This window comes from Equus asinus, chromosome 3 (assembly GCF_041296235.1).
Source record: "Equus asinus isolate D_3611 breed Donkey chromosome 3, EquAss-T2T_v2, whole genome shotgun sequence".
Lineage (NCBI taxonomy): Eukaryota > Metazoa > Chordata > Mammalia > Perissodactyla > Equidae > Equus > Equus asinus.
The window spans coordinates 20,795,365-20,817,970 of record NC_091792.1 but is presented as its reverse complement, the minus strand read 5'-3'; the positions used below and the strand labels follow the sequence as shown (position 1 = coordinate 20,817,970).

At 36.8% G+C, this 22,606-nt stretch overlaps 1 protein-coding gene across 2 annotated transcripts in view; it reads right to left on the bottom strand.

Annotated features, from left to right (window-relative positions):
• Positions 1-22,606, bottom strand: part of C3H4orf33 (chromosome 3 C4orf33 homolog) — a 134,052-nt gene that overhangs the window by 13,422 nt on the left and 98,024 nt on the right. The window contains exon 11 of one of the 2 annotated variants that reach the window (XR_011501914.1): positions 14,138-14,309. The gene's annotated coding sequence lies outside the window, so the exon portion shown is untranslated. Of the gene's footprint in view, positions 1-14,137; positions 14,310-22,606 lie in introns of those variants that run through there. The other variant, XR_011501915.1, reaches the window with a different exon arrangement.

Genomic DNA, 22,606 nt, shown 5'->3' with positions numbered 1-22,606 from the left:
AAAGTAATAGATATATGACTGGCCATTTCACGTTTTAACAAAAGACCATACACCAATCCTCAGATACTCTGGTAAAAGGTATATTCTAAATGCCCAATAAAAAGAATAAACCTTTTTTATATATTCAAGGAATTCTTAATGTGTGAAGTCTAGGAAGTCCATGCTCCAGATCAGAATTTATATCATCTTTCCCCTGCTGGATTATAATATATTTTGCACCAGGGACAGGGTCTTATTTATCTATAATCTTAGTTTCTAGCAAAATGTATGGCACAATAGGCAATCTTTAAATGTTTGTTGAACTGAATTGTAATAAATATGTCAGTAAAGGTTTACTCATTGATGATTTATAAATTTTCTAAATAATATTTTCTAATCCATGGGACAACTGCTATCGTTTTGAAGCAAACTGCTACAGCTCTGGAGGAAAGAAAGATAGTGCACGAGCAGACCTCTGTATGGAAATTAAGCCACTGTCAATGCAAAAATAAATGTGAGAGTGGTACCAGTTAATGCTAATAGTCTTTCTAATCCTTTACAAATATTGAAAAATATCTAACAATTGACTCAATTAACTTGACAATAAAAAGGGATTAAAAAATAAACCATCGTAAGAGAGAATCAACAGAGAGAATGAGTCAGCCAATTAAAGATCTCTCTCTAGAAGAGAAGCCTGACTCAGAAAGTCAGGTAGAATTAGCTAAAAGATGCCGCTACAGAACAGACAATACACAATAGGAATATACAAATGAGAGGCAATGATGCCACTGTGCAACTGAATTAGAGAATATCCAAAAGGGAGACCAAATTAGACTTTACGGGAAGACTTCAGAATTTTTTTTGAAGAATAAAAGACTGGTGACTCACAAGTTTGAAAACTACACAAGATTGGTTTGCCATAAACATAGAAGTCAAATTTACTTTGTAAACAGAGTGACATCAGCATCATCACAGAGGGAACTTGCCCGGGATTCTCTCCCCTCCAACATACCACAAAAAGGGACATTCATACTCCAATAGAGGACGCCCTAACACAACACAAAAAGGTTGAGACACACACAGCCATACTATGGAGGGCGGAGAGGCTGGAACAAGGTAAGAGAAAACTTCACTCCCTCCTCTAAGGACTGAAATCTGTGACTGCAGGAGGCCTCTGAAGGGAAGGAACAGGGGAGGGGATGTTTGTTTGGTGGAACACCAAGAACCCCCAAGGGCCCGTGCAGCCTAGCAAGAAGACTTCTACCAAGGCAAGAGCTTTCATGGGGGGTGACCTCATCAAGCCAACACTCCAGGAGAGCAGATAGCGAGAGCAGATAGAAAACCCTAAGAGCATGCAAGAGAAAGCGCCCTGTGTCCATGCCACTGCCTGGGATCTCAGCTGAAGGCAGAGGGCTCAGAATACATGGCTCTTGACCCCCACTCAGTGGCGATAGGTGGTAACTGCAACCAAATAATATCAGGATGCATAAGGCCAGACTCACCCCCTGTAGCAATATCAAACATTATTATCAAATCTCCAGACCAGACAGAAAATGACAAGTACCCAGAATTCAGTCCTGAGGGCATAGAAATATGTAATCTAAATGACAATGAATTCAAAATAGCTATCATCCAAAAACTCGATGAGGTAAAAGAGAATGTAGAGGAACAATTCAACGAGTTCAGGAGCTACTTCACAAAAGAGATTGAAACTGTAAAGAAGAATCAATCAGAAATATTAGATATGAAAGACACAATGGAAGAGATAAAACAAAATAAAGATTCCTTGAATGCTCAAGTGGACATCATAGAGGAGCATATCAGCATAATCGAAGATAGACATGTTGAAAAGCTCCAGACAGAGGAAGAGAGAGAACTAAGACTAAAAAGAAATGAAGAAAGTCTCCGAGAAATATCTGACTCAATTAGGAAATGCAACATAAAAATTATAGGTATTAAAGAAGGAGGAGAGGAGGAGAATGGAGCAGAAAGTGTGTTCAAAGAAATAACCACAGAGAACTTCCCAAACCTTGGGAAAGAGATGGAAATCCGTGTGGAAGAGGCTTCTAGATCTCCAAGATTTGTCAATGTAAAAAGACCTACTGCAAGGCATCTAGTAGTAAAACTGGCAAAAATGAATGACAAAGAAAGAATTCTAAGGGCAGCAAGGCAGAAGAAAATAACCTATAAAGGAACCCCTATCAGGCTTTCAGTGGATTTCTCTGCAGAAACCTTACAAGCTAGGAGAGAATGGAATGACATATTCAAATCTTTGAAAGACAAAAATTTTCAGCCAAGAATACTTTATCCAGCAAAAATATCCTTCAGATATCATGGAGAAATAAAAACTTTCCCAGACAAACAAAAGCTAAGGGAGTTCACAGCCATGAGACCCGCCCCCCCCCCCAAGAAATCCTCAAGAAGGTCCTCATACCTGAAATAAAAAAGGGGGTTACAAAGCACAGAGTAAGGAGATAAAAAGGTAGACAGAATCAGAATAAGATAGCAAATACTCAAGTATAGCATTAAAGATAAAGGGAAGGAAAATACCAAAAACAAAGATAATTTTGTCATTTTAATCACAAACTCACAACACAACATGGAATAAGAAGTGAGATAAACAACTTAGGAGGGGAGAAGGAAAAGGACTGAATTGGTTTAGACTAAGGAAATAAGAGGCCATCAGAAAATGCACTATCTTATACACGAGATTCTGAATACAAACCTCATGGTAACCACTAAACTAAAAAGTAGAACAGAGACACAAATAATAAATAAGGAGAAAACAAAAAAATACATCAATAAAAACTGCATAATTCAATGGGTAGACCAAAACACACAGGACAACAAATACAGGAAATGCAGAAGAACTGGAAAATAAGTGATAAAATGACAGCATTAAGCCCTCATATATCAATAATGACCATAAACATAAATGGCTTGAATTCTCCAATAAAAAGACACAGAGTGGTGAGATGGATTACAGAACAAGACCCAACAATATGCTGCCTCCAGGAAACACATCTCAGCTCCAATGACAAACACAGGCTCCGAGTGAAGGGATGGAAGACAATACTCCAAGCTAATGTCAAACAAAAGAAAGCAGCTGTCGCAATACTTAGACAAGTAGACTTCAAGATAAGACAGGCAAAGAGAGACAAAGAGGGGCAGTATATAATGATCAAAGGGACACTCCACCAAGAAGAAATAACACATAAATATCTATGCACCCAACATAGGAGCACCAGAGTTCATAAAGCAACTATTAACAAACCTAAAAGAAGATATTAATAATAACACAATAAGAGTAGGGGACCTCAACACTCCACTCACATGAATGGATAGATCATCCAGACAGAAAATCAACAAATAAACAGTGGAATTAAATGAAAAGCTAAACCAGTTGGACTTAATAGACATATATAGAACACTCCATCCAAAAACAGCAGAATACATGTTCTTCCCAAGAGTGCATGGAACACACTCAAGGATAGACCATATGTTGGGAAACAAGGCAAGATTCAATAAACTTAAGAACATTGAAATAAGAAGCATCTTTTCCGATCACAAAGCTATGAAGCTAGAAATTAATTACAAGAAAAAACCTGAGAAAAGGACAAAGATGTGGAGACTAAACAACATGCTATTGAACAAGCAATGGATCGTTGAAGAAATTAAATGAGAAAGCAAAGAATATCTGGAGACAAATGAAAATAATAACATATCATACCAACTCATAGGGAATGCAGCAAAAGCCGTATTAAGAGGGAAATTCATCACAATACAGGCACACCTTAACAAACAAGAAAAATTCCAAATAAGCAATCTCAAATTACACCTACCTGAATTAGAAAAAGAAGAACAAACAAAGCCCAAAGTCAGCAGAAGGAGAGAAATAATGAAAATCAGAGCAGAAATAAATGCTATTGAAACAAAAAAGGCAGTAGAAAGGATCAATGAAACAAAGAGCTGGATCTTTAAGAAGATAAATAAAATTGGCAAACCCCTAGCCAGACTTACAAAGAAAAAAAGAGAGAAAGCTCAGATAAACAAAATTATAAATGAAAGAGGAGAAATAACAATGCACACCACAGAAATACAACGGATTATAAGAGAATACTACAAAAAACTATATGCCAACAAAATGGATAATCTAGAGGAAATTGGTAAATTCTTAGACTCTTACAATCTCCCAAAGCTGAATCAAGAAGAAGCAAATAATCTGAACAGACCAATCACAAGGAAAGAGATTGAAACAATAATCAAAAGCATCCCAAAGAATAAAACCCAAGAACTAGATGGCTTCCCTGGGGAATTCTACCAAACTTTCAGAGAGGATTTAATACCTATCCTTCTCAAGCTATTCTAAAAAATTAGGGAAGATGTAACACTTCCTAACACATTCTATGAGGTCAACATCAGTTGATACCAAAGCCTGACAAGGACAACACAAAAAAGCAAAACTACAGGCCAATATCACTGATGTAAATAGATGCAAAACTCCTCAACAAAATTTAGGCAACCCGAATTCAGCAATACATCAAAAGGATCATACGTCATGATCAAGTGGGACTTATATCAGGGGCAGAAGGATGGTTCAACATCCACAAATCAGTCAACATGATACACCACATCAACAAACTGAGGAATAAAAACCACATGATCATCTCAATAGATGCAGAGAAAGCATTTGACAAGATCCAACAGTGATTTATGATAAAAACTCTTAACAAAATGGAGATAGAAGGAAATTACCTCAACATAATAAACGCCTATATGACAAACCCACAGCCAACATCATACTCAATGGGCAAAAACTGAGCTCCACCCCTCTCAAAACAGGAATAAGACAAGGATGTCCACTCTCACCACTCTTATTCAACATAGTACTGGAGGTTTTGGCCAGAGCAATTAGGCAAGAGAAAAGAATAAAAGGAATCCAAACAGGGAGCGAAGAATTGAAACTCTCACTGTTTGCAGACAACATAATCTTATAGATAGAAAACCCTAAAGAATCCATCGGAAAACTATAAGAAACAATTAACAACTACAGTATAGTTTCAGGGTACAAAATCAACTCACAAAAATCAGTTGCTTTTCTATATTCTAATAACGAACTTACAGAAAGAGAAGTCCAAAAAATTCAGTTACATTTACAATCGCAACTAAAAGAATAAAGTACCCAGGAATAAATTTAACCAAGGAGGTGAAGGACTTATACAATGAAAACTATAAGACATTACTGAAAGAAATTGATAATGACATAAAAAGATGGAAAGAGATTCCACGCACGTGGATTGGGAGAACAAACATAGTTAAAATGTCCATACTACCCAAAGCAATCTACAGATTCAATGCAATCCCAATAAGAATCCCAATGACATTCTTCATGGAAACAGAACAAAGAATCTTAAAATTCCTATGGGGCAACCAAAGACTTTGAATTGCTAAAGCAATCCTGAGAAAAAAGAACAAAGCTGGAAGCATCAATCTCTGACTTCAAAATGTACTACAAAGCCATAGCGATCAAAATGGCATGGTACTGGTACAAAAACAGGCACACAGATCAGTGGAACAGAACTGAAAGCCCAAAAATAAAACTGCACATCTAGTTTTAGATGTGATAGACTAGACTAGACTAGACTAGACTGTCTTCCACAAAGTGCTAGCCTTCCACAAAGGTGCCAAGAACATGCAATGGAGAAAAGACAGTCTCTTCAATAAATGGTGTTGGGAAAACTGGACAGCCACATTCAAAAGAATGAATGTAGACCATCATCTGACACCATACACAAAAATAAACTCAAAATGGATCAAAGACTTGAAGATAAGTCCTGAAACCATAAAACTCCTGGAAGATAACATAGATAATATACTCTTTGACATCAAACTTAAAAGGATCTTTTCAAATACCATGCCTTCTCAGAACAAAAGAAAACAAAAGAAAAAATAAACAAGTGGGAGTTCATCAGACTAAAGAGTTTCTGTAAGGCAAAGAAATTAGGATCAAAACAAAGAGACAACCCACCAACTAGGAGAAAATATTTGCAAATCATATATCTGACAAAGAGTTAATCTTCATAATATGTAAGCAACTCACACAACTCAACAATTAAAAAAAACAAACAGCCCTATCAAAAAATGGGCAGAGGATACCAACAGACATTTTTCCAAAGAAGATATATAGATGGCCAATAAACACATGAAAAGATGTTCAACATCACTAATCATCAGGGAAATGCAAACCAAAACTACACTAAGATACCACCTTACGCCTGTTAAAATGACTATAATCACCACGACTAAAAATAACAAATGTTGGAGAGGGTGTGGAGAAAAGGGAACGCTCATACACTGCTGGTGGGAATGCAAACTGGTGCAGCCACTATGGAAAACAGTATGGAGATTCCTCAAAAAACTAAAAATAGAAATACCCTATGACCCAGCTATCCCACTACTGCATAGCTACCCAGACAACTTGAAATCAACAATCCAAAGTAACATATGCACCCCTATGTTCATTGCCGCATTCACAATAGCCAAGACATGGAAACAATCCAAGTGCCCATCAACTGGTAATTGGATAAAGAAGATGTGTTGTATATATATATATACAATGGAAGACTACTCAGCCATAAAAAAAGATAAAAAGGCATCCCATTTGCAACAACATGGAACGACCTGGAGGGAATTATGCTAAGCGAAATAAGCCAGACTGAGAAAGATAAACACCAGATGATTTCACTCATATGTGGAATATGAACAAACACATGGACAAAGAAAACATTTCAGTGGTTACCAGGGGATGGGGGCTGGGGGTGGGCACAGGGGGTGAAGGGGAGCACTTACACGGTGACAGACAAGAAATAAAGTACAACTGAAATCTCACATTGACATAAACTATGATGAAAGAAATAAAAATTAAAAATAAAACAAAAAATAAATTAAAAAAAGAAAAGGACTTGTATACAGAGCTTATAAAGAACTTTTACAATATGACAAAATACAATACAATTAAAACCACAGTGAGATACTGACTTCACAACCGCTAATGTGGCTAAAATTGAAAAGACTGACAATGCTAAGTTTTAGCAAAGATGTGGAGCAACGAAACTGTCCACATATGCTGGTGGAAATGTAAAATAGCACAAGTGTTTGGAAAACTGTATGGCAGTCACACCTAGGTATTTACCCAAGAGAAATGAAAGCATGTATTCACAAAAAGACTTATACAGGAATGCTTTTTTCACAATAGCTCCAGTCTGGAAACAATGTAAATGTCCATCGACAGGTGAATGGATAGACAAATTGTGGTATACCCATACAATGGAATACTACTCAGCAATAAAAAGGAACAAACTATTGAAACACAGAAAGATGTGAATGAACCTCAAAACATCATGCTGAGCATAACAGACACACAAGACTACACTGTATGGTTCTCGAACAGGCAAACTAATCTATAGCAATAGAAAGTAAATCAACGGTTCCCTGGGGCTGAGTGTAGGGGAGGGCATGGACTGCAAGGGGTAAGAGAGAAGTTTTGAGGGTGATGGAAATGTTCTATATCTTGATTGTGGTGGTGGGTATAAATATTTGTCAAAATCATTCAACTGTACCCTGATAACGTGTGCACTTCATTTTATGTACCTTATAACTCAATAAGGTTGATTTTTAAAAGAGAAAATGCAAGCTATATTTTGTCTTAGATTCAACAGGTACAAAAGTACTGTCAGCTGCCTATTAAAGTTTCTAAATGCTTACTCTAAAAAAAAAAATTTACTTCGTAAACAAAGTGGTTTATATCATCCAAACAGACTAGGAAAGTGAGCAATTCTTAAGGTCCATACTATTTTTTCTGTCCACTGTCTTTAGACTAGACCAAAGGTATGGATAAGGCAGTTCCCTTCACTATAAAGTCGTCTAAAATGTAATCAGACTCTTGGCTGTCATCTGCCCAGAGAACAGCTCTTCCCACAGCTCTGCCACCTGCAGACCCATGCTGAACGAGTGTGGGAAGAAGGGGCCAGTCCTTGTCCTAATCTGATAATTAGCCTCTATCCCACTAAGCACAGGCACAAGAAGGGGCAGAGCCCATAATTCTAATATACCATCTGTCCCATTTATTACAGAAAGAAAACCAATATCTTACTGCTGATTTTAGTAGGCATGAGAAAAGCAAAGGTCTTAGTATATCAGTTGCACAAGAGAACCTGTTAGCTAACACATGTGCACAGCTAAACTGTGAGAAATGTGTCTATAAAATATACATTGGCACACCCTAAAATTGTATACCCAATGAATGCATGTGCCAATTTTCAGGATTTGTAACATATTTTCACAAGATACCAAAATTCCCCATACACCCTCAAAATTCCCCATAACCTCCTCAAAAACTAATGGCACAAAAGTGATATTCAATCTAGAATATATCTTTTCCTTAATTAAACTTTCCTTTCTGGCTATTTTTCCCTTCTGTATGCTATAAAATCAGCCTACATTGTCTTTAATCAATAATTTCACAGACTTGTCAGGAGGATTAAATAAGATAAAGTATATATAAAGTGCTTATAAATGTAAAAAAGCTGTAAAAAGTTTTTACTTTTGAAATAAAGTTTTAAGATAAACTTCTCAGATTCTCGAGATTGTACTACAAATGTAATCATATACCAAACTTAACTCACATACATATTTAAACTGATGGTATTGTAGAGATTAAAAAGTTCAAAATGGAGTAAAAGTATTATTTCTGAAGATGGGCTAGTTGGAGCAGCAGGAACATGACACTAATTCACTGTTCCACTAGGACAGACCTAAGGGGACTAGCCCAGGAGTAGGGAGGTTCAGCCTAGTAGAGAAAGCAAAGTGCTTTATCGGAACAGTCACCATATGTTCACAGGGTTACCTGTGATTCAGATAATGCAGATAGCGCCATGAATGGCAACTTTGGCCAGACCAATGGCAAAGTTGACAGATCAGAACCAATTCTTTCCATTCCTACTCTTCTCACCGTCCCTCCTTCCCCACAGCAACTGAGTAGGTTGCATCTCTTGTGCTAAGCAGGTTAGAAAGGCTCAGCTGGAGCATCATAAGGGAAATTTGGACAAAGCAGCAAAAGAGGTAGGAGAAAGTCTCCACTAAGGAATCTTTGGAGGTCTAAATATCCACAGTCCTTTAGAACATGTTTTCTTTTTAAACCATCCAGAAATCCTCTTTGCAATTGTTCCTTGAGACTTATTTGAACGTCACTCATCTCCTGGTCATAAAACTTGTTGTTGATTCTCCTGATCCTGTCTTGATCCACAAAATAAGAAGTTGATGACCTTCCTTATGTGCCTATAGCACTCAATGCTTACTTTTCAATGACTTTTACCACATTGAATTAAAATTGCCTGTGTATTTGTGTATTTCCCCACTGATAGTTTTTTGACAAGAGAACCTTTCTCTATATATTTCACTCTGACCACCAACCAGAACTCTTATTTGAATAATATCTCTGAAGGTCATTAAAATTAAAATGAGCACCTACTTTGAACCCCATAACCTCTCAAATTTGCTAATACTGTAGATGGACACTTCATACTGGGCTGCCCAAGTCCTGAAGTTGTTTCTGTGCAAAAAGTCTGCTTAGAAATCAGAAAATCCTGCTGAAGATAGTATGGCAAACATGTGTGTATGTGTGGTGTGAATATATATATGCATACATATACATACATACATATATATGCATATGCATATACATGTACACATTTATAGGGGTTTCTCTTTATATCATAACAAGATCATATTATACGTATTGCCCTACAACTTGCATTTATTTCACTTAATAATGTATCTTAAATTTTCAGGTCAGTATAAAAACTCTAACTCTTCATGGGGCTGGCCCCATGGCAGAGTGGTTAAGTTCGCACGCTCCTCTGCAGGGTTTCTCTGGTTCATATCCTAGGCACGGACATGGCACCGTTTGTCAGGCCACGTTGAGGTGGCGCCCCACATGCCACAACTGGAAGGACCTGCAACTAAGATATACAACTATGTACCAGGGGGATTTGGGGAGATAAAGCAGAAAGAAAAGAAAAGAAAAAACTCTAACTCCTCTTTAATAACTGCAGAATTATCTGTCATATGGATGTACCGTAATATACTTAATCATTGCTTTATTAATAGCCGTTCAGGATGTTTCCAGTTACTTTGCTGCTACAAACAATGCTGCAGTACACACTGTCCTATGTACATCCTTTCATTTTGTGATTTTGTTTCCATACAATGAATTTCTAGAAGTAGAATTGCTGAGTCAAGGACTATACCCACAATCTTTTAACAGCAACTGCCAGATAAAGAGGCAATCCAAACTCCCATCATCAGTGTACGAGATTGCCTGGGCTCCACATCCTCATTAGCACCGGACGCTACTGGTCTTAAATGTTTGCAACAATAATGGGTGAAAAATGATACCTGGTTATTTTGCTTTGCATTTTTCTTATTATTGTAAGGTTGAGCATTTGTGTCTCCGTGAATTGCATTTCTTCTTCTTTACATTGCCTTTATATTTTCTTTGCTCACTTTTCTGTGGCAGGATTTGTTGTTTTGCCTATTAATCAGCAGAAGCACTTTGTATATTAGGATTATAACTATTTGCCAATCGTAAGTTTTGTACATATTTTCTTCTAGAACATAGTTTGTTTCTTGACTTTGTTTATGGTGTTTTTATGCTACGCAGAATTCTTTTTGTTTTATTATTTTAAAAAAATTTTAGTGGGGCCAGCCCGGTGGCACAGCAGTTAAGTGCACACATTCCGCTTCTTCGGCCCAGGGTTCACCAGTTCAGATCCCGGGTGCAGACATGGCACCGCTTGGCAAGCCATGCTGTGGTAGGCGTCCCACATATAAAGTAGAGGAAGATGGGCACAGATATTAGCTCAGGGCTAGCCTTCCTCAGAAAAAAGAGGAGGATTGGCAGCAGTTAGCTCAGGGCTAATCTTCCTCAAAACAAACAAACAAAATTTTAGTTATCTTCTTATGACTTCTGGGTTTCCTTTATTGCTTAAGAATATCCTCACCTTGATGTTTTATAGATAATCTCCTATTTTAAAAATATTTTTTATAGTTTCATTTTTAGTTTTAGATTATTAACCCATCTGAAATTTATTTCTATTTGCCTTTATTTTCTTCCATTTTTATATACAATTATACAAACACACTCCTTTTCACATAGATTAAAATATTTATTATATTTTAAGTTATATATACTTGGATATGTTCTGGGGTTTTCTATTCGGCTTCATTTATTCATTTGTCTATTCCTATACCAATATTGTACTGATTTGATTAGTACAATTTAATAATTTAAATGTCTTGTAGGCACAATTTAACTATCCTTTTTTCCACAGAATAATATCTTAGCAACAATCATACATTGATTCTTTCATATGAACTTTAAAATACTTTTCCAGTTCTTCAAGAAACTCACTGGTAATTGCATCGAATTCATGTAATTATTGGGGGAAATTGCTATTATTATGGTATAGTTTTGCCTCTTCCTTCCTTTCCTCAGCCTTGGGAGGATGATTTGTTCCTGAAAAATCCCTCAGAGATGAGTTCCCCTAAATCTAAAATGTCATTTCCACAGAAATTTTTGGTGCTTCAACATTTAACTGACAGAGCAATCTCAATTTTATGTAATTGAACTGTTGACACAAAACAACAAAAATAAAGACAAAGGAATACAACAATGCAAAAGGAGCACAGATCATCACTACTCTGGCTAGCAAGCCATGAGCACCTGGAGGGAAGCATGGACGGCATCGTAGGCCAACCACAGCACTCCGACCGGGCAGCAGGCTGGCACTCCTCTCCAGGCGCTTGGCTGCTGCTGAGGACAGGATCCAGAGTACATATACTCGCAAAGAGAAGTAAATTTCTGTTGTTAGAAGCTACCTAGTCTGTGGGTTTTTGTGATAGCAGCCCTAATGGACTAGAAAAGGGGAAAAGACATACTTACTTGACAGAGTCCCCCAATAAATTAGGTTCTCTAATGATTTGTCCCCAACATAAGTCATTACTATACAAAATCTGACAGAACTCAGACTTTCCACGGGCCAGGTAGAGTGCCAGCACATTATAAATTGTGTGTCACTTAACTAATCTGAGGCTGTGGCCATTCTTTTTGAGAAAAACAGATCTCTTTGGGTTCCTCTGCTGTTACTGATAGATTCTTAGAGACAAAACCTTGGTCAGAAAGTAATTCTTTGGTTGCATTACTTTACTTAAGAATTCTCTCCTTTTTCCCCAAAAGAATTCTGATTGTAGACAAGCACAGAATTCTGCCACCATTTACTGCTCTCTCCCCTGGGTTTTCTGAGCTATTTAAACTTTAAAGTTGTACTAGGACTAGTTTTGCTATAGAATATCTGATTCTGAGTACTGACTCATGGAATTTATTTTCAATATAAGTGCAAACCTCTACTGCAAAAGATGTGATTTCAAAAAAGGCTGGGTCAGAATCAGGAAGATTTATAAGGACTACAACTTAATATAAGGATTATTATAATTCTTATATTTTCATGGTTCTTTGGAGTTTCAGAGTATTTTTGGAACAAGTTATTTCATTTGAGCCATATAATAACCCTGACTCATGTATTATCCCTATTTTGAAAAACAATAAAACTGAAGTTCATGGAAGAAAAGTGGTTTACCCAGGGTCTTAGAACCAAGAAATGGCAAAGATCATGAGCACATACCCTACTCTTACTTCCCATAGTTCAACTAAAACAAAGCTGCAGTTTTTTAAATGATTTATTAAAAGTTGGAGGATAGTAGAAAGGTAAATATGACTGCTTCTCCTGGGTTACTGCGGGATACTTCCACAGAAACCAGCCCAGTCCCACAACAAGAGTGTCTTCAAGTATGTGTACTTGACCCAGAGCTTAGGTGACGTCAAGAGGAAGAGAATGCCCCTCTAGTCCAGTCTCATGCCCGCCTTCTAAATTCTTGTTTGCTTTCCCAGAACCAGCCTTTTTTGAGAGTAAATGTCCATTTTCTATAAGGGAGATACCAATAACTCTACACAGGAGAAGGATCTGGTCCTTGATTGTCAACTGGGCATTCTCTAAATACACAGTGCATTCCTGCAAGTCTGGATGTTCAGCTGTGCCCAATAACTTCTATGAGACCCCAGTGAATCAGTTCCCACTTGGTCAAATAGAGCCTACCCAATCCATTCCCTTTAAACAGAACCCCTCCTGGTCCCAGGGGAGACCAGGCATGTAGGATCTTCCTGCAGTCTTCAGAATTTCTACTTAATCTCCCATCAGCAGTTGTGTAAAGAAGAGCATGCACATGGCTTTCCAGGACCAAGCAATGATACCTATTCAGGGAGCTTTCTAAATTATGTATAAAGGAAGAAACAATTCTATCTTCATCCCTCTACCCCTCAAAAGCCAAAGAACCTTCAGAAACTTAATACTGATAAAATATATACTCAGTTTATATAACCTTAAAGAGAACACTTATCTGTTTAGTTTAGGATATCTGTATTCAAGTTATTTCGTAGTCTTTTCCCAAAACGATTGATGGATAATTATTTACTTCCTACAACTAAAAGACTTTTGTAGTGTTCTGGGGTTTTGGTTTTTTGGATTTGGGTGGGTTAAGGAGGATTTTTGGCTTTCTTTCTCCTGAACAAAGAATCAATCTTCTCCAAAGAGGAACTTAAGTCCCTGGGGAATAGAAAACTCCAACTTGGAAATAGTTACTTCTCCATCCTCTCACCATCAAGGCCTAGTCTCAGTCCTTTACAACAAAAATTTTCTGATGTATTCCTTCTTACTCACTACCTACAGAGTTCTAATTGTCTTGAAAAGTGCAACATAAACAGAGATGAAAAGAGGTAATATGTCTACTGGATGCTTTGTGTCTCCAGAATCTTATACATTGTAGACATTCAAGAAATGCAGGATGAATGGATGGATAGATAGATGGATGGATGGATGGATGGATGGATGGACGGACAAACAAACAAGAATGAACAAACTCAATGTGACCCATCTGTTTAAGTTAACTATTGCCCTATGACTTAATAATGATTTGTTATTTCTTAGAAATCTATGTGCTGTCTAGGCAGATTTTCTGCTGGTTTTGTCTAGGTTCATTCATTCACCTGTATTTAGCAGCAGAATCAGCAGGCATGGAAGATCCAAGATGTCCTCACTCAGATGTCTGGTAGTTGGTACTGGCTATCAACAGGGATGCCGTCCTTCTCCTTCACATGGGCTCTCATCTTCCAACAAGTTAGACAGGCTTTCTTACATGGTAGACTCCAAGCAGTATTCCTAGAATGTGAAGGTAGAAGCTTCAAGATCTCTTGAGTTCTAGGCTTTGAAACTCACATAGCCATTACTTCTGCCACACGTCAGTCAAAGAAAGACACAAGGCCAACCCAAATTCAAGAGGTGGGGAAATGTACTCCATCTCTGGAAGAGGGGAGTTGCAAAGAATTTGTTTCACAATCTAGGTTCTGGTCACAATTATTTACATTCCTTACGCCTGCAAAACTCACCTCCTCTCAAGACCCCTAAAAGTCTCAACCAATCACAGCATCTGGCTCAAAATCCAATATCCAGAATTTATATCCATATTTAATTCAATATCCACTTAAGCTCATGAGACCAGCATCTTTAAGAATAAGCTGTAAGAACTTCAGCCCTATTGATAACCAACCTCCTGGACTCCATCACCTCACTCTTCATTTGCACCACTTCTTCCCAAATTGTCATTGTATCTCTCCAACTCTTGACTCCTTGCTTTGCCTCTCACTTTTATCCCCTCATTTGCCCTTCCTGTCAGCTAGTACAATTTGTCCGGCATGATCCTGGGAATCTTCTCACGACCGTATTACTTTCTCTGGAGCCATCCTGTTTCTGTGTCTCTTGGTAACTAACACATCCCAACTACCCCCATTTCACTGGTTGTGGTGGGGAATCAGATATAATGTAGAGATTAAATTAATCTTTTGAAATATTTATAAGTTGCTCAGAAAATCAAAGCAATGGAATTGTATTTATGATTTCAGTAATAATTTGTGGTTTAACACTTCAGTGCTTCACTCACCTGTCTATAAAATAGAATAAACAATTTGCCTAGGGCTATAGCTTGCCTCTCACCTATGTACAATTTGTTACTAGCAAGATTTCCAAAGATATTGCTGTATATTTTATTTTTATTTTTTCATCCTATGGAAAAAATATACTGCTTTAAAGTTATCATACATTTTAATTAGCAAGTTTAATTATATAGTATAATCATCTTCTGAACTACACCTCAAAATGGTTTGATCAAGAAGAACCATTTTTATTAAATTTGACAGAACTCACTTAAAATTAGCTTTCTAGAGAATGACTTCTGTTTAAAAAAATGCTATTCATGTTCTATCTTGCACTCTTATTATAACCTTGGCCCTGATGCATTACGATAAAGAGAACTAAAAGTGGCTATACTTCTTTCTTTTCAGATTTCTGAAACGTTATTTCACATACCTAAAGCAAGCTGAATGAGGTAACTAAACCATCACGGTGATTCTTTTTGCTAAAAATAGAGTCAAAGCAGATAAATGAAATTCATTTCTCAGGTGTACTTCCTAAGTCTCCAAAATCCATGGGCTCTGCCCAAAAGTAAAACACCGTGCAATATAATTTATAATTGGAGCTATTTGTTTAGAAAGCATTCGTTATTCTCTGTGCCTCAAATAGTTTAAAATATGTGACATCCTATGTCCCTGCTTATTTGCAATTTCACTCTGATACTCTCTACTAAAATAACCTTAAATATTCATACTTGAATACTATCTTCAGGCACCACTTAACCTCCAGTTATATATTCCTATAAGCATTTATGCAGAATAACTGTTAAGATAGTCATATTTATTTTTCAAAATGTACATTTGAGCCACATTCTAAACATCTCACTAAGCCAAACATAATTAATTCACTTATTCAACAAACGTTTACCCACCACATGCAGGAGATTAAGCAGTGATAAGACAAAGTCCTTGCACTCATTGAACTTACATCCTAGTATACAGAGGAAGTCAGTAAACAAATCAGCAAGTAAGTGTAGAGGGCACTAAACGGAGGTCAATGCTATGAGGAAATAATAAAACAGGATGAAGGTATAGTGAGCCAGGTTGGGGGGAGGGGAGAGGAGGTTACTATTTTGTGTAGCAATAATGCCCACTAGACATAGATCAGGCTGGAATGTCTGAAGAGTTTATTTCAGACCTCTTGAATATATTTCTAACTCTGGCTGAGCTCTCTCTTCCTCCCTCCAGGATTATGTGGCAGATCAGTGTCTCCTTTGTCTCCCATGTTAACGATCTCCAACACAGTGATATCTAGATTCCCTACCTCCCAGGATCTGCCTTAATTCCATGGGGTTTAATTATCATAAAACAAATGACAAAGAAAAGGTTGCCTTTCTCTTTAGAGACTTATCTTTGAATGTATTCTATTCCGGAAAGCAGTCAAGTCAGGTTCCTTCAGTTTGGTAGGACCTCATTTGGATAAGAGATTAATGTTCTTTGCTGAGCTCATCACTGATCTTTTATTCTTTGAAGATGGATCAGGTCTTTTTGCCTTTTCTATTTAAAGCCAGAAAAGAGAACTGAAAAAAAGTGCCAGAGGCCAAAAAAATAAACCAGAAAACTGCATCCACCCTATGTGAGGATAATCTAGGTTGCCATCAAAATGAAATTGCTGGCATCTTTTACTTGACTTGGAAACATTTCAGTTATATTTCATCTTTTAAGATCATTAGATTAATTCTTAGCGAAAACCTGTTACTTCATACTAATTTCCATCCCCTCTACAAAGTCCTCAGCATGGCTTGAGCCACTTAAATTCCTATCTGTGTTTCTGAAATGTGATCCTTCTCAGACTACCATCTTAATTGTTTTTCAGCTGATTGCTTCCTATACAGTTACTTTGAAATTCATGGAGATTTGGTCTTCTGATCTCCACTTCTTACCCACAGGGGCTGAAATCATAATTATACTTATCCTTATCACCCATCTTGAGAAGTGATAGTTTCTTCATCTGATTTTCTATTTCTAATCCTAAATCTTGACACTTTTATGAATATTAATCAGTGGGCAACACGGCTCTGCAGCACCACCGAAAACATGAGGGTTGTACAAAATGACTGACGACATTATTTAAATAGAAAAGATTCAGTTAGGATCTATGAAGGAGAAAGAGTCCTAAACTATAGCCATTCAGTTTAATTGAGAGTGTGACACAATAGGTAAGTATTGTTTCAAGGAGTGGAGAGGATTATGTGCTCCAGAAAACCAGTAAGGCTTCTGGCTCCTGTGGTTATGCTTAGTCTACCAGCTTGCTCTGTCTTCCACGCTAGTATCCCTGCAGATAAACACTTTGGAAGAAATGCTTGCTCTGGGCTTTTGCTGGATCACAACCACAAAAGTGATCAACTAGAACAGAGAAAATTAAAAAGTTTAAGGATTAAAGAGTTCATTAATTTCAGGGAGAATGAATGTTGTGAATACCTAGAAACTTGTATTAATGGAAAATGGCTTTTGAGTCAGAGAAGCATTAGAATGAAATTACTATTCCCTCCTACTCCGCTTTCTCATTGTATGATAAGTGATAGTCAAGTTTGCTGCACAGGCCAATTTCCATATTTTTGAGATTTTTTTGGTGGCCATTGTTATACAAAGTCAGCTTATCATTTAAAGTACCTATTGACTATTTTTCTTCTCTCTTTCTCTCCATGCAATAGAGGATTTTTTAAAACTACTGCAATTTGAAACTTGGATATTCATTACCATATTACTACTATTACATAGACTATCTAGTCAAAAGCCACATAGAAACGTGCTGGCCAAACTAGCAGAGAAATATGAATGATTAGCAGCTGCCAGGCAATAAATTAGTTGCTTAGTTTACTTATTCAGATAAAAAGAAAAAACAAAAGGTGAAGAACCAGTAGATTAAATGGATAGGTACGCATATGACTAGAATATTTTTCCCATGTCATAAATAGTTTTTCCCCTACATAGACTGGTCTTAGTTTGAACCTGTTTAGATTTGTAATCTCCAAGAATGAATGACACATAAGGATAGTGATTTTACCAATGCTCTAAATTAACAAAGAAGCCATTGTGCTGTGGTACACTTTATCTCTTCAGAGAGGACTTTGTAAAAAGTGAATGAAGGGGTTACTGATTTTCATTTGGGAAAATTTTGTTAAGGCAAACTTTGGGTTCTCAACTTTAGTTTAACAGTACACTACAATGTAACATTGCAATAAATTTTCCATACATCTCAGCCTATACTAAGACTTCTCTAAACTGCTGGGAAAATTCATTCCTTGACTGGCATTTTGATCCTTTTGGACCAGTGAAAAAGAGCTAAGATATAATAATCACATTCTCTCGTCTATTTCTGGCAAATTTACTAGTTTTGACAAAATCCAAAGCGTTTGCTGGTAAGGCACTAATGGAAACAGAGGCATTATAAACTGTTGGTTTTCTAAATTTTTATTCATTCATTTAGCATGCTTAAAATGTGTAAAGTACTACCTAAACACTGATAGGGATGGAAGAGGGATGCTGAGGCTTAAGATTACTCTGTTCCTCATAGAGACCAAGTTTTAGGAAAAGAAAATGTAGACATTGCAGGCGTCCAGTAAAGCATGTCTGGTACTCCTGCACCCTTCTGTACCATGGCCTACAATGACTCCCATGCTCATCATACCATCCATTTACCTGCAGCATGGCTACTGCATGCTAAGTATGGACCCTTTATTCTAGAAGAAAGATACACATGCTGTAGCTGAAATATCAGAGGGTTTCAGGATGACACTAACATACTAATTGTCAAAAATATAAACTAATATTTGCTTCATTCTTCTTATTCATATGTATTCTCTTAGAACCTAGAGTCTTCCATGAACAGAAATCATGAGATACCTATAGGGATTACTGAATGTGTGGCCTTAAAAAGGGAATGCAACCTCCAAAAGTTTTAAATTTAAAATCAAGGTATACCTAAACCACTGGGGAAATCTGGCTCAATTTGTATTATCATTTTTCACCATACGACTTTATGCTTGGTCTCTCTTGAAATTTTCTTCTCAAGTACAGGCAAACTTTCTGGCATTTGGGGGCTACTGTTGTGTGAAGTCAGCAAGTGCATTTCAGACTTTAAAATATGCATTAAAGAAATTATATTTGCAGTCAGTAATTGCAGTATGCTATAAAACCCTGGCCTAACAGATTCAAGGACAATGCTGCAGTGGTGTTTATAATACCTACTTGCTATATGAACTTCATGTAAACACAATCTCAAGTAAGTGTTCATTTCATAATGACTTCTGCTATCAATACTCAATCTACTTAGCTACCAGAAAGTGTCAATACGCCCTTCACCTCACATGTTCTTAAGTGACAGGTTCCACTTCTCCAGCTTGTTATTTATTTGTTAGCTTTATTGATTTAACTTCCTTCTCTGCTTCTACTTATATGTCTAGAGGAGAATGATATTAGCACAGACTTTGTGACAAAGATGCAATGAATAGCTTAAAGTGATCGCTATTGGATCAATCTGTAAGGCCAAGGGAAAACGGAGAGATATGAGTATATCAAGATGTGTTTACCACTATAGTCATGCCCGCGTGACGAAGTTTCGGTCAACAATGGACCACGTATACAATGGTGGTCCCACAAGATTAGTTCCATTTAGCCTAGATGTGTAGTAGGCTATACCATCTGGGTTTGTGTGAGCACACTCTATGATGTTTGCACAATGATGAAATCAGATAACGACACATTTCTTAAACATATCCCTGTCATTAAGCGACGATACATGACTGTATCCTTAATTTACACCAAACCAATTGACATGAGTGTAATTTTCAAATTCAGCTAACGTTTTCTTTTCAGATAACAAAGAACCTAATCCTATCATTCAACAAACATTTCTTAGTACCTACTATGTGCTTGCTGCTGTGTTAAGTATTGGGAATGAAAAGATGAATAAGATAAGCTTTTTGTTCACAGCCTAGTAGGGGAAAGAGAAATTTTAAAAATAACCACAACACAATGTAGAAAGTACTAAAGTAGAAATATGAATGTTTTAGGTTTTGAATTTTTTGGTTTTGTTATATATAATAACAACTTCCTCCTAAGGAGAGCCTATAAAATGAAAGTACTTGATGGGATTGGGGAGGCAAGTTTAAACACAACCTCAAGAGTTAAATTGTTTTGCATAATAGAGGAAGGAGAATTTGACAATTTAGGAGAGAGGTCTAGGACAACACTGCCCTGTAGAAATATAATGTAAGCCACATATATAATTTTTAAGTTTCTGGCAGTCACATTTTTACAAGAAAAATAAAAAAAGGTGAAATTAATTTTAATAATATATTATGTTTAACTCAATATATCCATAACATTGTCATTTCAATGCAGCAATATTTTAAAAATTATTACTGAGATATTTTATGGGATGTTTTCAAAGTCTTCAAAATCTAGTGTGTATTTTACTCTTACAGCACATCTGACCTCAAACTAGCAACATTTCAAGTGCTCAAGAGTCACCAGAGATGACCAGTGGCAGTGCATTGGACAGCACAGATCTAGTAGGTTAGAAAGGAGGGAGTCACCAATGAGTCAGCAGAAACCTGAGTGCTGTGTAATATGATCTCTCCACAACCCCCTACAATCTTTAGTTAAGGCTACCATCCTCACAAATACTTGGTGAGAGAGATCTACAGAAAATGATGAAGCTAAATTTCACAGAAGTATTGATGTGGTGTAGGTCAAATGTGCAACAGTATATTTAAAGACAAGGAGGCATGTAAGGGTGTGAATAAATAGCTGAAGAGGTCTAGGAGCTGTTACTAAGAGATGAAGTCAGACATATGTGCTGGGGTGAGAATGGAAAGGACTCTGTTTACTTTGCAAAGGGATTTGTTTTTATGTTGAACACAATATGGAACTATGGAGTGTGTTTATGCCTGAGATTATATAATCAGATTTCTTTATATCTTCACTTGGATGTCCCACAGGCATTTCAAACTCAACACGATCAAAATTTAATTCATCATTGAACCATTCCTTCAAACCTGTCATTTCTATGTTTCTTAAGTTCTGCTACTCTTTTATTTTCCCAAACTTGCCTCCTAATGCCCTGCAAGGCTAACTAGTTTTCTCACTCTCCACTTCCCTAACTCTATTTCAGGCAATCATCTCCCAACTAGATTATTAAAATCGGTCTCTCTTTTCAAACTTGATCAATTTCAATCCATTTCCCACAGAAAGATAAACTTTTGTAAAGTGCAAAGTAAATCATAAAGTTTTCTGTTTGTTTCCTACTTTTCTCAGAAGAAATTCCCAATCTCCTAAAATTGGTTTAGAAAGTGCTGAGCGATCTGGCTCTCAATTACTTCTCCAGTTTTACTTCAACATATTTTCTTCTCACTCTCCACTTTAGCCATACTGAACTTCTTTCAGTCCATCAAACATGCCCACCACTTCTGAGCCTTTGGCAGGAGGTATATCTTCTGCATGGAACATATTCCCTAATTTTGTGGTCTCTATATACGTGACCTTCTAGGAAGTCTTTCCAATTGTCCCCAAGTGTAAGTTAGATTGCCCTCCTATATGGCTCTTTAATACTCTGTATTTCTCCTATCATAACATTTAGCATCCTATTTTATAATTTCTCAGAAATGTGATATTTTCGCAATAAAATAATTTCTCCACTAACACAAAGAATAACCATGTCTTTTTCTCAGTGATAGCTTCAGGGCATACCATACGAGGCACAGATTTAGGTACTCAATAAAATATGTGTTGAATGATTAATTTATATCAATAGTTGCAGGTTTAGAGAGATCAGAGGAAGGTATCAAGTTAGGTTACTATGAAAGTCTATATAACAGATTTGAAAGTCTGAAATAAGGCAGAAGGATGGGTGATGTGTGACGGATGAGTGAAGTACAGCAAAAGATATTCAGAAGGTAAATTTTGCAGGACCTGGTAACTAACTAGATATAGGAGGTAAGGGAGAAGAAAGAGTTAAGGATGATTCCAAGTTTTAAATCTTAGATGGTTAGCCATGTCAACAAAAAACAACCACAAAAAGAGCAGTAAGTTCGTGTATAGGGAAGGTACAATAAGATTTTAGAGGAACAATGAGGTCAATTTTGAAAATGTTTACTTTGAGGGATATGTTGAAGATCCAACTACCAATTGAGAACCTCCTACTGGAAGTAAAGCTCTGAAAATTCAGGAAAGAAATAGGAAAGAGAGATATAAAGTTCAAAGTCACTTGTCAATTGATGATATGTGAAGTCACAGGAATGGATAAAATTGAGAAACAGGAGTATGTAGAGTGAAAAGAAAAGCCAATGAGGATGGCCCCTGAAGGGCATCCATTTTAAGGATTTGGCTAAAGAATGGAAGCCTTAGTAATGGCAGATGGAACACATTCATCTACTTTCAGTCCATCCATAAGCCATACTAAAATAATACAAAGATTTTTATTTAAAAGTATAACTCATAAGGACAGGCAGAACAGGAGTGCAACAAGAAGAGAAGAACATATAACTT